Raw genomic sequence first — 14,121 nt, forward strand, 5'->3', positions numbered from 1 at the left:
AACAGTTAAGGAACAAGGGCCAACTTGGGAGTAAAGCCACAGGAGGATGGTGAATGGCCCCTCCCATACGGAATGAGGAGTTTGCAGGAGAGAATTTAGTTCAATTCCTTAGGGTGAAGATCTATTCCTGACTTCTTGCCAAGTAATTGCTGCTACAGCTTGGCATTTGGAAGATATCAGCCTGGCAGCTCTCCAAGCCTGATAAAAGGTCTGTAGTTGTGAAATCTCTTGAAAGACTGTTTGCCAGGACTTTGCTGGAGAGGAATTCCCTTTAACAGAAATAAAAGAGGTTTTATCGGGACGAGGAGTCAGCTTCGTGATCTTGGGAGGCCTAGGTCAGAACAAACCAGATGGGTCCTCACTGCCTCAGTGGCCTCTGTTCTTGATCATATAACCAGTTTCCACACTTGTTTGTTTGTTTGTTTTACAACTACCATTTTTGTTGTTGTAGTCTTTTGAGGCAGTCTTGCTTTCTGGTGACTGTGTCCACAGGTGCAGGCAGTTGTCTTGACAACATTTTAATGTAATGTATTCGATGTAAACACTGCCTGAAGTTGGTACCTAAATTGAATTACTTTAATTTCAATTAAATTTTCAGAAGTGGTTAACCCCTATCCATTTCTGGGGCACCTTTCGATTTCCCAGTCTAAAGCTGAGAAGGATAGATTGGCCCAAAGATTCCTAGGAAGATTCTAAGGCAAAGTGGGAGGGGGGGGAATTAAAACCTCAGTCTCCCCATTCCTAGTCCACCCTTTCCCCACTCCATCTGATTGGCTCTTGGGATGAGAGGGAGGATCTGGCCCAGGGGTTAAATCAACTTATCTTTGCTACCAGTTCACAAACGTGAGTGCACATGCGCAGAGCGTCAAAAACAAGACGTGATGACATCAGGGCGGGTGGGCAGAGTCTCCCACCGCCATCACTATTGGTTCGCCCGAACCGGATAGAACTGGCTTAATTGCACCACTAGTCTGGCCCAAATTCAACCAATGAGTTTCTGAGACTGAAGGCGGACTAGAACCTAGGTTCCTCATATTTAATCCATCTCCTTCCCCATGCCACATGATTGGCTCTTGGGCTTAGGGGGAGGGGCTGGCCCAAATTCAACCAATGAGCTTCTGAGGCTGAAAGGGGACTAGAACCTGGGTTTCCCATATCTAGTCCAGCCCCTTCCCCACTCCACCTGATTGGCTCTTGCACTTGGAGGGAGGGGCTGGCCCAAATTCAGCCAATGAGTTTCGAGGGTGAAAGGGACTAGAACAGGGGTGTCAAACTCATGGCCCACAGGCTGGGTGCGTCATGCCCACCTCTGGTTTAGTGAAGGGGGAAAAGTCACAATACATCATGTAACAAGCACATGACAACGCAAGTTTGACACCCCTGGATTAGAACCTGGGTTTCCCATGTCTAGTCCAGCCCCTCCCCTACTCCATTTCATTGGCTCTTGGGCTGAGAGGGAGGGACTGTCGACCAATGAGCTTAAAGGCTGAAGGGGGAATTAGACCAATGTTTTCGTAACAGCTCCATGCTAGCTCTTGGGCTGAGAGAAAGAGAGAGATTTAACTTCAAATAACATTCAGGAAAAGTTAAACAAAAGAACATTAAGTGACCAGAAACAACAAACCACTATTCAGCAAATATTAAAAATAAAACGGCATGACAAACTGGTGAGATCAGAACCCTCGCTGGCCAAAGGTTTTCTGGATAAGTCAGGTCCTTATGCCCTTCATGAATGCCAGTAAAGCTAAGGCAACAAGGGCCTCAGGGCAGGATTGTTGGAGTGGCACTGTCCCAGTTGGGAGGAGGGGTCAAGCAGGGTATCAGTCTGGAATCACTGCCTTAGACACAAGAGGGCAAGATCTGACTCCCTCGAGTGCCATTGGACCTTATCTAGTTTTTCCCAGGGGCAAACTGCCACCCTGAGAAGATTGCTGCGAAATAAGCTTTGAGCAATAAAGTAGCTAGTTTATACTCTACACAGGTGGGTCTGGTGCTTTGTTTCTGTTTCTGAAGACGGGAGTAACAGAAAGGCATACTGTATTTTTCAGAGTATAAGACGCACCTTTTTCCCCTCAGAAAAGAGGCTGAAAATATGGGTGCGTCTTATACACTGAATACAGCATTTTTGGCCTCCCGAAACCCCACCCCTTCACCCAAATGGCTGTGCATAGCCTTTAGGAGCCTTGCAGAGTGCTCCTGGGGGCTGGGGAGGGTAGAAATGAGAGAAGAATGGGCCTTTTTTGCTCAATTGTGCCCCCCCCCCCCAGGAGCACTCTGCAAGCCTCCTAAAGGCTAAGCATGCCCTTCTTTTGAAAAAAAACAGGCCGGTTTTCATGAAAAACGGGTTGTTTTTTGCTCTTTTTTGGCCTCCCTCCCCCCAGAAGCACTCTAAAGGCTATTCATGCTCTTTTTTTGAAAAAAAAATGGGCTGTTTTTGGGAAGTCTGCAGAGTGCACATTTTTTTTAATTTGCCTCTTCAAAATCTTGGTGCGTTTTCTACTCTGGTGGGTCTTATACTCCGAAAAATACGGTACCTCCAGCATCCCATAAAAGTGACATTTCTTCATTGAGTCGATCCAGAACATGCTGATCCTACTGGATCTTATGAGACAAAGAGAGACAACTGGAGATACTTAGAGAGACACGGTTCTGTGGATAATGAGATCCTAAGCCATGAACGAAAGGCTGCAGTGGCTCAGTGGCTAAGACGCTGAGCTTGTCAATCAGAAAGGTCGGCAGTTCAGCAGTTCAAATCCCTGGTGCTGTGTAACAGAGTGAGCTCCCATTACATGTCCTAGCTTCTGCCAACCTAGCAGTTCGAAAACACGTAAAAAATGCAAGTAGAAAAATAGAAAACACCTTTGGTGGGAAGGTAACAGCGTTCTGTGTGCCTTCGGCGTTTAGTCATGCCAGCCACAGGACCATGGAGACGTCTTCGGACAGCACTGGCTCTTCAGCTTAGAAATGGAGATGAGCACCGCCCCCTAGAGTCAGTAACGACTAGCACTTATGTGCAACGGGAACCTTTACCTTTACCTAAGCCATGAACAGCTTTAGAGATGTCCATCAATTGCAACCTGAAGCCAGAGGTGGGTTCCTACCGGTTTGGACCGGGTCAGCCGAGTAGATAGTAACTCGCAAGTTTTTTTGTGTGCCTTAATGCCAGCAGCAACCCATCCCTCCCTGAAGCCAACTGGCCACCAGTAAAACTCACCAAGTAGAAGCATTAGATGCGTATATTGAAGCGCGCTCATAACTATATGTAGTCCTTGACTTATGATCATTCAAACTTACAACGGCACTGAAAAAAGTGACTTATGACCATTTTTCACACTTATGACTGTTGCAGCATCCCCACTGTCACATGATCGGAATTTGAATGCTTGGCAACTGGCATGTACTTACGACGGTTGCAGTGTCCCAGGGTCATGCGATCACCTTTAGCGACCTTCTGACAAGCAAAGTCAAGGGGGAAGCCAGATTCACTTAACAACTGTGTTACTGACTGAACAACTGCAGTGATTCCCTAAGCAGCTGTGGCAAGAAAGGTCGTAAAATGGGACAAAGCTCTCTCTTGACAACTGTCTCGCTTAGTAATGGAAATTCTGGACTCAGCTGTGGTCGCACGTCGAGGACTACCTCTACTTGTGTCACCGCATTCCAGACCGATGGTGTTTGAAGGCAACCCGTGAGATTTCCCTCAGGGTAATGGATGACATAGCCGAACAGATTTTATTCTCTGGAGACTGTCATTGGAGACTGTCAGAAAAAAAAAGACAACTTTATCATTGTACAGCGAGGGATAATTTAAGCCTTTCTCTCTCCCTCAAGCGTGGGGGACAAGATAAAGACAGCCTCATGACAACCTGCAGTGATATATGAGAAAGACCTTGAGAATCAGGGTGAAGAAACGCTGTCTAGGGAACAGTCAGAAAAGAGGCAGCATAGCCCACAGCTGCATAATGGGTGGAGAGAAAGCTAAGAAGGGGTGCACAGGGGCAGTTCAAGGGCTGTAAAGGAGTCAGCGCGGTGGTGGGATTCAAAACTTTTTACTACCGGTTCTGTGGGCATGGCTTGGTGGGCAGGGGAAGGATACTGTAAAATCTCCATTCCCTCCCCACTCCAGGGGAAGGCTACTGTAAAACTGGGAACTGGGTATGTCTAGTCTGATGAAAAGAAGGACTAGGGGAGACATGATAGCAGTGTTCCAATATCTCAGAGGTTGCCACAAAGAAGAGGGAGTCAAACTATTATCCAAGGCACCTGAGGGTAGAACAAGAAGCAATGAGTGGAAACTAATCAAGGAGAGAAGCAACTTAGAACTGAGGAGAAATTTCCTGACAGTTAGAACAATTAATCAGTGGAACGACTTGCCTCCAGAACTTGTAAATGATCCAACACTGGAAGTTTTAAAGAAAAGATTAGATAACCATTTGTCTGAAGTGGTGTAGGGTTTCCTGCCTAAGCAGGGGTTTGGACTAGAAGACCTCCAAGGTCCCTTCCAACTCTGCTATTCTATTCTAATTCCTTCTTTGGTGGCTACTAGATAGGTAATAGGGGCATCCTCGTTGGGGACAGTATCCCAAAAGTCCAGTCTGGACAATTGTTTGATTAATTTTATTTATTAATCAGATTGACAGCCTGCTGCAATCTCAGCGATTCTCACAAAAATAAACAAATACAATATCAATAAGAGTACAAAAACACAGTACAATTATAACCTCCAACAAGTATGTTCCATTGGACCCTCATAAGTCCTCCACGAAAGCTGTCTTCAATGTTATCCAGAACACAAGAGACCGTTGGAGACCAAAGAACTTCCAACAGAAAGTCTCAAAGCTGCTTTTTCAAAAGGCAACTGGCCTTTTTAAAAAGCATCTTTGAGGCAACTATGACGTGGATAACTGAGAATCTCCACAGACCTATTTCTAACAAAAGGTAATTCCACTGGGCTGTCTCCATGGCTGAAAATCATACTGTTTTTATCATGTCGGCCACCCAGAATCACATGATAGTGAGATGGGCAGCATATACATCGAATGAATGAATGAATGAATGAATGAATGAATGAATGAATGAATGAATGAATGAATGAATGAATGAAACAATGCTTCTGGATTTCAGTCTTCCTGACTCCGGAAAATGAGGTTCAACCAGATGTTTCTCCTGGCACAAATGCAGTAGTTGGGGCAACTTTACTGAGAAAATGTGGCTCTATAAGTAACTCAGTGCCAAGCCATAAAAAGCCTCATAAATTAAAATTAGCACATTAAACTTAAATTAATTTAAACCCAAATTAAAATTAAAAATTAAATGATATTAAATTAAATTGAACTTAAATTAAACTTAAATTAAGATTAAATTAAATGTGACGCACATGCAAATGTGGCAGGGCTTTAGTCACCCAATTATTAGTTGCCATCTTGACTTTTTGTACAAGTCCTCTCCCATGGATGCTCCTGCCTAGTTCCTCTCAAAACTTAAAACCTGGTGTTAAAGGGAGCAAAAGTATTAGTCCTTTTAAAGCTTTTCGCAGTTAGATGTATTATTCACAATCATCTTGTTGGAAGAAATGTCCTTCTGGGTTCAGTTCCAAGTGGGGGAAAAAGACACTGGAAACATGGAGGCTGTTTGGAAAGATGGTTTAATGGTGGAGAGGATCGCATGGCTTGAGCTCCTGAACAGAATTACATGGCTTGAGTTCCTGAGCAGAATTACATGGCTTGAGTTCCTGAGCAGAAAAGGGTTCTCGTGCTTCAAGATTTTGGGTGAAGAAAAAAAGGGGCGAGTTGCTGAAAGTCCCTTTGTTTTATACCCGCTCCTGGGCTTTGAGCTTCCTGGGGCACAGGAAGAGTATCCTGTCAGAGGTCATAGCTAGCTTTGTAGGCTGCCTGTGTGCTAAGTTTGGTTGAAACGTGGTGGCAATGAAATGGCTCTGCCTGTTATGTAGAATAGACTGGCTCAGGCCTTAATGGTCCATTTGCAAAAATGGGGGAGAGCTGGGTTTTGTGCCTCTCTTGAGTTTCTACTTCTCTTTTTAGGGGAAATATTCTGCTTTTTTAGTGTATCCCAAAATATTTCACTTCTCCAGGAGAGGGGTGGGTTTTATCTTCCAACAACTTCTTCTAGCAATAAATTCCCCTCACTTCCTCACCTCATCCTTAGTGTAAAAGGAGATGCTGCACAGAAACTGGCAGAAGATTAGGGAACTAGAAGGAGGGCAATGGGTTAAAGCAGCCTGGTTGGAGGAATGCAGTACAGCAGGGGTGTCCAAACTTGGGAACTTTAAGACTTGTGGACTTCAACTCCCAGAATTCCCCAGCCAGTTGGGGAATTCTGGGAGTTGAAGTCCACAAATCTTAAAGTTCCCAAGTTTGGACACCCCTGCAGTACAGGATCAATTTCTACAAAAGACCAAGGGGAAAGACGATAAAGATAAAACCTGGCAATGTCTTGCAACCGGAACTTTAAAAAGAAACCGAAGGCTTGATTCTAGCTGTGCAAGAGCAAGCTATTCGAACGAATACAACCAAGGCCAGAACTGAAAAAAATAATCAAATGGATTCAAAGTGCAGATTGCGCAAAGAAGCAAAAGGAACAATAGATTAGACACTCAGCTTGCGCAAGAACATTGCGCAAACTGATGATTAAACAAAAACAACAACACAGCGCGGTTGCCAAAATGATTCACTGGAACATCTGTAAAAATTATCATGTGTTGGTAATGAAAAATTGGTGAGAACGTAGAGTTGAAAAAAGTAGTTGAAAATGAGCAGAGCAAAATATTGTGGCATTTCCAAATACAAACTGATAAAGTCTTGGCTCATAATACACCAGACTGAACTGTGGTTGAATAGGGGTGTCTGTGTGTGTGTGTGTATAATCGATGTGGAGATACAAGGAGATGGTAGACTAGAAGACAAAGGATTGGAAAAGATCACAAAGTATTAAGATCTGAAGATCAAAATTGAAAGATGATAGCTTAACCCAGACATACTTCAAAATTTTAAATGGAATTTTAAAAAATCTACACGTTGATAATATTTCCATGTGTTAATCACAAAAAGCCGTACGGCTTAGATCTTCACATGTGCTCCAGAGGTGGGTTGCTGCCGGTTCAGACCGGTTCAGCCGAAACGGTAGTACAATGCAGGTCTGAGTTGCAAAACCAGTAGCGACCCAGGCCCGCCACGCCCCCGAACCGGTTCCCGCACTGCCGCTTGCCCGCTGCCATTTTGCATTTTAGTGATTGTGCAGTTCACTGTAAATTGTTCGGCGATGCCCACGGAACAATTTACGCTGAACAGCGCATGCACGCACACATTGCATGTGTCTGGCGCACACGCATGGAGGTTGCGCACATCTGGCACACACGCATGCATGTTGCACGCACATTGAGAACTGACAGTAATGCCGGCAGCAACCCATTCCTGATGTGCTCCACCAATACATTACAACATCCCAAGTTCTTGGGAAGAAATCGATGTGTATGGAGGCCAATGCCAGCTAATAAACGGGCAGCTGTGTCTTCCTATTGTGAACAGAAAAGAATATAATATATTAAATTCTGCCGACTTCCAGGGACTCTTGGCATTCATAAAAGCAACAATAAAGCAACTCATTAAGCAGCTGTGTCTTTTTTCTAAACTCAACCAAGAGGTGCTTGTTCACACGCGTTACCTATTTTGAAGCACCTCTTCAGAACAGACACGAAAGCATTGCGCAGTGCTGAAAAAAAACGCTTCGATTGCAACTGGCTCTCTCTGTCCTGTAGCCAATGCTTCATTTCAAGATGACATAGAAACATAGAAAAGTCACAGCAGAAAAAGACCTAGTGATCCATTGAGTTTGCCCTTTGATTTTTTTTTTTAAAAATGTATTTATTTCATTTTTGTCAGAGGATGGACAAATGTGTTCATTCCAAGCATGTTTGAACTCAGTTGGTAATAATCGACCCACTACCTCAGCTAGAAGTGGGTTCCATGTATATTTGTTTCTGGCTTTATTCTCATAGCACCACTAGGAAGCAGGTTGGGCTTAGAGGCCAGCATCTCATAACACTTGCAGAGACCTTCACAGATGCAAAGAGTGCTTTTAATCCTCGTTAGGATGCGCGGGTGCTGGAGGCTTAGCATGTTGGACAAACCCAGCCAACTTGCTTCGTTTATGATTCCATCCATTGGGGAACACTAATTTTTGTTGAGGAAGGTTACGGTCAGGGTGGGCTGCTATGGGTTCGCCAAGATTCGGGAGAACCTGTAGCTAACATTATGGCTGGTACCTCCAAATCCCACCCCTGGCTGGCCATGCCCACCCCGCCGCTCCCCTCCCAGGAGTCTCCAGGTGGCCCGTTATGGATGCAAGGCCCAAACGGAGGCTGAGGGAGGGGGAAAAACAGGCCTCCTGGAACTTTCAGAAGGTCGGAAATGGGCCTGTTTCCGACCTCTGGAGGGCCTCTCCGAAGCCTGTAGGAGGCAGTTTTCACCGTCCCAGAGGCTTGAGGAAAGCCTATGGAGCCTGGGGAAGGTGAAAACGCTCCCCCGCAGCCATTGTGCAGGAGACCGAATAGGCCACGCCCACCATGGCACACCCACCCAGCAACTGGGTAGAGAACCTGTTGTTGACATTTTTGAAGCCCACCCCTGGTTATGGTTAACCAGATATCTGAGCAGGCAAAGAAGGACGTGGACTGGGAAGAAGGGAGGACATACTAATGGTTGAACAGTGAAAAATTGCAAAAAGAAATTGTACTTAGGCAAACGTGTACTGTTGTCAGCTTGCAAAACCAAAAAAGGCATCCAGAGTTACTTCTAAACACAGTTGCTCCTCACCTATAGACAGAATCTTGCCAAGCTTAAGAAACGACAAGTACTCCTCAACTTACGATCGCAATTGAACCCCAAAGTTATGTTATTAAGTGAGAAATTTCTTAAGCGAGGTTTGTCCCATTTTACGACTTTTCTTGCCACTTGAATCACTGCAGTTGTTAAATTAATAACACGGTTGTTAATGAATCTGGTTTCCCCACTGACTTTGCTTGTCAGAAGGTCACAAATGGCAATTACTACATAACGCCTGGACACTGCATCTGTCATAAATGTGAGTCAGTTGTCAAGCATCCGAATATAAATCATTTGACCATGGGAATGCTACCATGGGAATGCTACAAGGTTGTAGGTGTGGAAAATGGTCATAAGTCACTTTTTTCAGTGATGTAACTTTGAACGGCCACTAAATGAACTATTGTAAGTCGAGGACTACCCGTACCTTCATCATTAAAGTTATACTCTGAGAGTTTCTAGGAAGGAGCCATTTTAACTCTCTTCCTCCTGACCAAACTATCTAAAGCTCACTGTCTCTTTGTCCTCTTGAATGTAGCCCCTCCTTCCTGGGAATCCAGACTACATTTCTCCACACTATATATGAAACTACCGTATTTTTCAAAGTATAAGACGCACCGGAGTATAAGACACACCAAGGTTTTGAAGAGGCAATTTTTTTAAAAAAAGTTTTTGCACTCTGTAGACCTCCGAAAAACGGCCCGTTTTTTGCAAAAATGGGCCCGTTTCTGTTCTGTAGGGAGAATGAGGCAGGCAGGAACTGAGGCAAGGCAGGTTGAAGCTAACACAACCTTTATTAACAGTTTAACACTGCAAAATGTAAGGCAAACCTCGAACCGGCAAACAGCAACATTTGACAGCTGACAGCCCTTTTATACTAGAGCTGTCAGACGCTGAACCAATAGAATGGCTGCATTCTCCCGTCAGCTGGCTGCTCGCGTCTCAACCAATCAGGGGCTGGCAATGATAGTCAGTGGTGTCGTAGCCTTGAGGACTTAACAGTTTCTTTTCAAAAAAAGGGGCATGAATAGCCTTTAGGAGGCTTGTAGAGTGCTCCTGGGGGGGGGGCAAAATTGAGCAAAAAATGGCCCATTTTCTCTCATTTCTACCCTCCCCAGCCCCCCAGGAGCACTCTGCAAGGCTCCTAAAGCCTCTGCACGGCCATTTTGGTGAAGGTGGCGGGGTTTTGGGAGGCAAAAAAATGCTGTATTCAGTGTATAAGACGCACTCAGATTTTCAGCCTCTTTTTTGAGGGGAAAAAGGTGCATCTTATACTCCAAAAAATACAGTACTTTTTCCAGGGGCATGAATAACCTTTAGGAAGCTTGTAAAGTGCTCCGGGGGAGGGGGGGCAAAATTGAGCAAAAAAGGCCCATTTTTCTCTCATTTCTACCCTCCCCAGCCCCCGGGAGCACTCTGCAAGGCTCCTAAAGGCTATGCACGGCCATTTTGGTGAAGGTGGCAGGGTTTTGGGAAGCAAAAAAATGCTGTATTCAGTGTATAAGACGCACTCAGATTTTCAGCCTCTTTTTTGAGGGGAAAAAGGTGCGTCTTATACTCCGAAAAATACAGTACTTTTTCCAGCACCAAAAAAGACTGGTTTTTCCAATCCCCATATTTTTCCAACAAACCTTTATCTTCAAAAACCGATGCCAGTGGTAATATAGGGTTGACAACAAAGTGCTTTTCAAATTTCACCAGATAATCGTAAAAGGTGTCATGTGATCTACAGATTACAGTGATCACAGATTTGAATGGGCTGGATTGAAGCCAATTACTGGAATCAGGAAATCAGTTGAATAACATAAATCTAGGCTGTCATGTCTGTCGATGGACACGGGAAAGGAAGAATGAAGCCGACAATTATAAAGGACGACTGTTGGGGAAACAGTGCAAATAAATAGATAAATGACTCAGAAAATGGACAGAATTTGATTGCAAGGCTATGCCTGTTGCACAAAGGAGAAGAGAACAAAAAGAGGGTACTTAGGTCCAAAACGGGGTACTTAAATGGCTGTCACAGAGAAGAGTGGGTTCACCTATTCTCCCAAGTACCTGAGGGCTGGAGAAGAAGTCACGAGTAGAAGATCATTAAAGAGAGAGACAACCTAGAACTAAGGAGAAGTTTTCTTGACAGTGAGAACAGTTAATCAGTGGAACAGCTTGCCTCGAGAAGTTGTGGGTTCTCCATCACTGGAGGTTTTCAACAAGAATCTAGACAACCGTTCGTCCAGAATGGTAGAGGGTCTCCTGCTTGAGCAAGCTGTTGAACTAGAAGTCCACCAAGGCCTAACCCTTCCAACCAGAGGGGGGGCTCCTGGGGCTTCGCAGGGGTTTGGTAGTGTCACTGCATTTTTTGTTTGCCAGCTGTGCTTAAACTCTAAGACATACGGTAGACTGATCTGACTCTTATCACTAAGCTCACTACGCATGTCCACGTTCTTTTCCACATTATTCTTCTTTGTCCGCCCGCCAAGAAGGTAGGCAGGAACTCTGCCAAAATGTCATCATTAGCTAGTAAGTTTTGTTTTCATTTTCTTTACAATAAAATGTGTTTCTCAGAATATATCTCGGGTTTATTTTTCTTAATTATGAAGTATACTTCCAGGAAAAACCATGGTTCATCCCTCATTAAATACAATTACCCTAAGAGGGGAACAGGGCTGAATTTCCACTCTGACAGGGAGAACCTCTAGCTAAGATTCTGTGCAGTTCAGAGAACCCGCAAATCCTATTCCTGGCTGGCCCCGCCCACTTCACCTCGCCCCTCCCAGGAGCCCCCACGTGGCTTGTTTTGGATGCTGGTAAGTGCAGGGCGCGCACGGAGGTTCGAGAAGGGTGAAAAATGGGCCTACCGGAAGTTTGGGAAGGACAGAAACAGGCCCATTTCTGGTCTCAAGAGGGCCTCCGGAGGCTGGGAAGGACGTTTTCATCCTCCCGGAGGCTCGAGGAAAGCCTCTGGAGCCTGGGGAGGGCAAACATGATGCAGCAGGCTGACTAGGCCATGCCCACCATGGCCATGAAGACCCAGCACTGGGCAGAGAACCCCTTGCTAAAATCTTTGAAGCCCAACCCTGCTTCCAACACTATTATCTTCTATATTCCTTTTGCTGGATGTCTAGTACAGTGGTGGGTTTCAATTTATTTTGCTACTGGTTCGCTTGCGCACGCTTGCATACCCGGACACGCAAAATCATCCGGGTGGGTGGAGCCTTCCGCAGCCGCCACTACTGGTTCACCCGATCCAGGGCGAACTGGCAGAAACCCACTTCTGGCTGGCCCCGCCCACCTCACCCCACCCCTCCCAGGAGCCCCCACGTGGCTCGTTTTGGATGCTGGTAAGTGCAGGGCGCGCCATTAGTAACCCTAATGGAGGATCACAATCTCTTAGAGATAAATTCTTGGGAACCATAAGATGGGTAGAGCCAAAACCAGGGATGGGTGGGACTAAAACAAAGTCTCTGTCAGCCTCTGTTTCGCTATTTGCTTTCGGCTGCCATTGAAATGGGGGGGGGGCCTGGTATTTGGGAGGGGAAGTTTAAGTACAGGAGAGATTGTAAAACGGGAGTTTTGGTCTCACCGTCTACTGCGCATGCTGGAGACTAGTGCTTGGTTTTGGTCAAGGCCAACCGTCCTGCATACCAACCTGATGATGCTCCTTGAAGATGGAACTCACATTACACCTAAGGGATTTGCAGATTGGGCACTGGGATGAGGGTTACCAGGGGGAGGGGGTTTGGTCACATATTGATATGTATGATTTTGCGCGCTTTTGCCTCAGATCTTGCTTTGCTTAGCTGCTATCTTTTCATAACCAGTAAAAGTACTCTTAATTCTGCAAAATGGAGTTAAGTGGTTTCTTTCTTGGTTGCTGAGGGAGGCCGGCTTGACGGTCTCATTTTTTTCCCTTTCTGCTTGGCAAGTTTCCAGGGGAAAGATCTCTGGTCAGAAATCACTTTTAGGGAACTTTTGGAATTCAGTTTGTAAGAGAGGACAACCACTTGCTTTAAACACTGCTCCACACTGTCTTTCTAGGTAGCGTTTCTCTAGAAAAATCAGTGCTTGCTTACTCTCCCCGATCAATTTATTTAGCTTGATTTCTAATGTCAGTGATCCTGGATTTTGAAAGAAGCTCCTTGGCTAGAATGATTTTTGCTCATTGCATTCAACAGGATTGCAGAGACAACAGGACTACTCAGTTGGTTCCAAAGGTGCTTTTTCAAGAGGCAACTGGACTTTCTTGTTTTTCTATGAAGATGTTTTGCTTCTCATCCAAGAAGCTTCTTCAGCTTTGTCTGGATGGTGGAAAACGGAAGGATTTATACTCCTTGCAGACAGCTGGTCATTTGCATCCTTTTAGAGAGTCCTTGAGGTCACTTGGAGGTTTATCGGTGTCCTCAGGGTCACCTGAGTAGTTTAAATGGGTGTGGAGCCTTCTTGGAACTGCTGAAAGGACTGTGTTGCAAATTGGAGATAGACGATGTCGTAGCCTTCAAGTGGCCTCAACAACTTTCTAAAAGAATGCAAACGACCAGACTCTGCAAGGAATATGGCTTGCCATTGACTTTGCTTGTCAGAAGGTTGCAAAAGGGGATCACATATCCCCAGGACTTTAACCGTCGTAAATATGATCCAGTTGCCAAGCATCTGAATTTTGATCATGTAACCATGGGGATATTATAACAGTCATAAGTGGTAGAAAATGGCCATTATTCACTATTGTATTTTCGAATGAATGGTTCTAAGTCAAGGACTACCTGAAATAATCATAAGTTTGAGCGCCAGTCATAAGTCACTTTTTTCAGGGCCATTGTAATGGTGAACAGTCGTTGAATGAATGGTCGTAAGTCAAGGACTACTTATATGTGAAAACAGCCAGGGCCATGTGTTTACCAGGTTGAAAGGTTAGTCTTTCAAGAAAAAATCATTCTTTGTTGTGGCCACCAGTGACCAGCAGATCTGGCAGCATATTCAGATAGTGAGGAGGTTGGGGAGGAACATGGGCCAGTCCTGGAGTCTGGGGAAGGCTCGGAAGAGGGCTTTGTGTCGGAGGCAAAGAGGGGGCCAGGGCCATCTTACAGTTATCAGCTGCCTTTGGAGTGAGACATCAGTGGGGCAGAAGAACAGCTGGAGCCTGTTCCCAGTGTGCACATGCGCAGAGCTGCCAGGAGAAGGGAACAGCTAAGGGACAAGGGCTGACTCAGGAGTAAAGGCACAGGTGGATGGTGAATGGCCCCTCCCATAGGGAATAAAGAGGAGCGAAAGGGGAGGGGAGTTTGCA

The 14,121-nt window shown here is 45.3% G+C and overlaps 1 protein-coding gene across 1 annotated transcript in view; it reads left to right on the plus strand.

The window, feature by feature from the left end:
• Positions 1-14,121, plus strand: part of NCAN (neurocan) — a gene marked incomplete at both ends in the record, with an annotated part of 110,716 nt that overhangs the window by 6,863 nt on the left and 89,732 nt on the right. The window lies entirely within an intron of this gene.

This window comes from Natrix helvetica (assembly GCF_964273705.1).
Source record: "Natrix helvetica genome assembly, chromosome: 1".
Taxonomy (NCBI): domain Eukaryota; kingdom Metazoa; phylum Chordata; class Lepidosauria; order Squamata; family Natricidae; genus Natrix; species Natrix helvetica.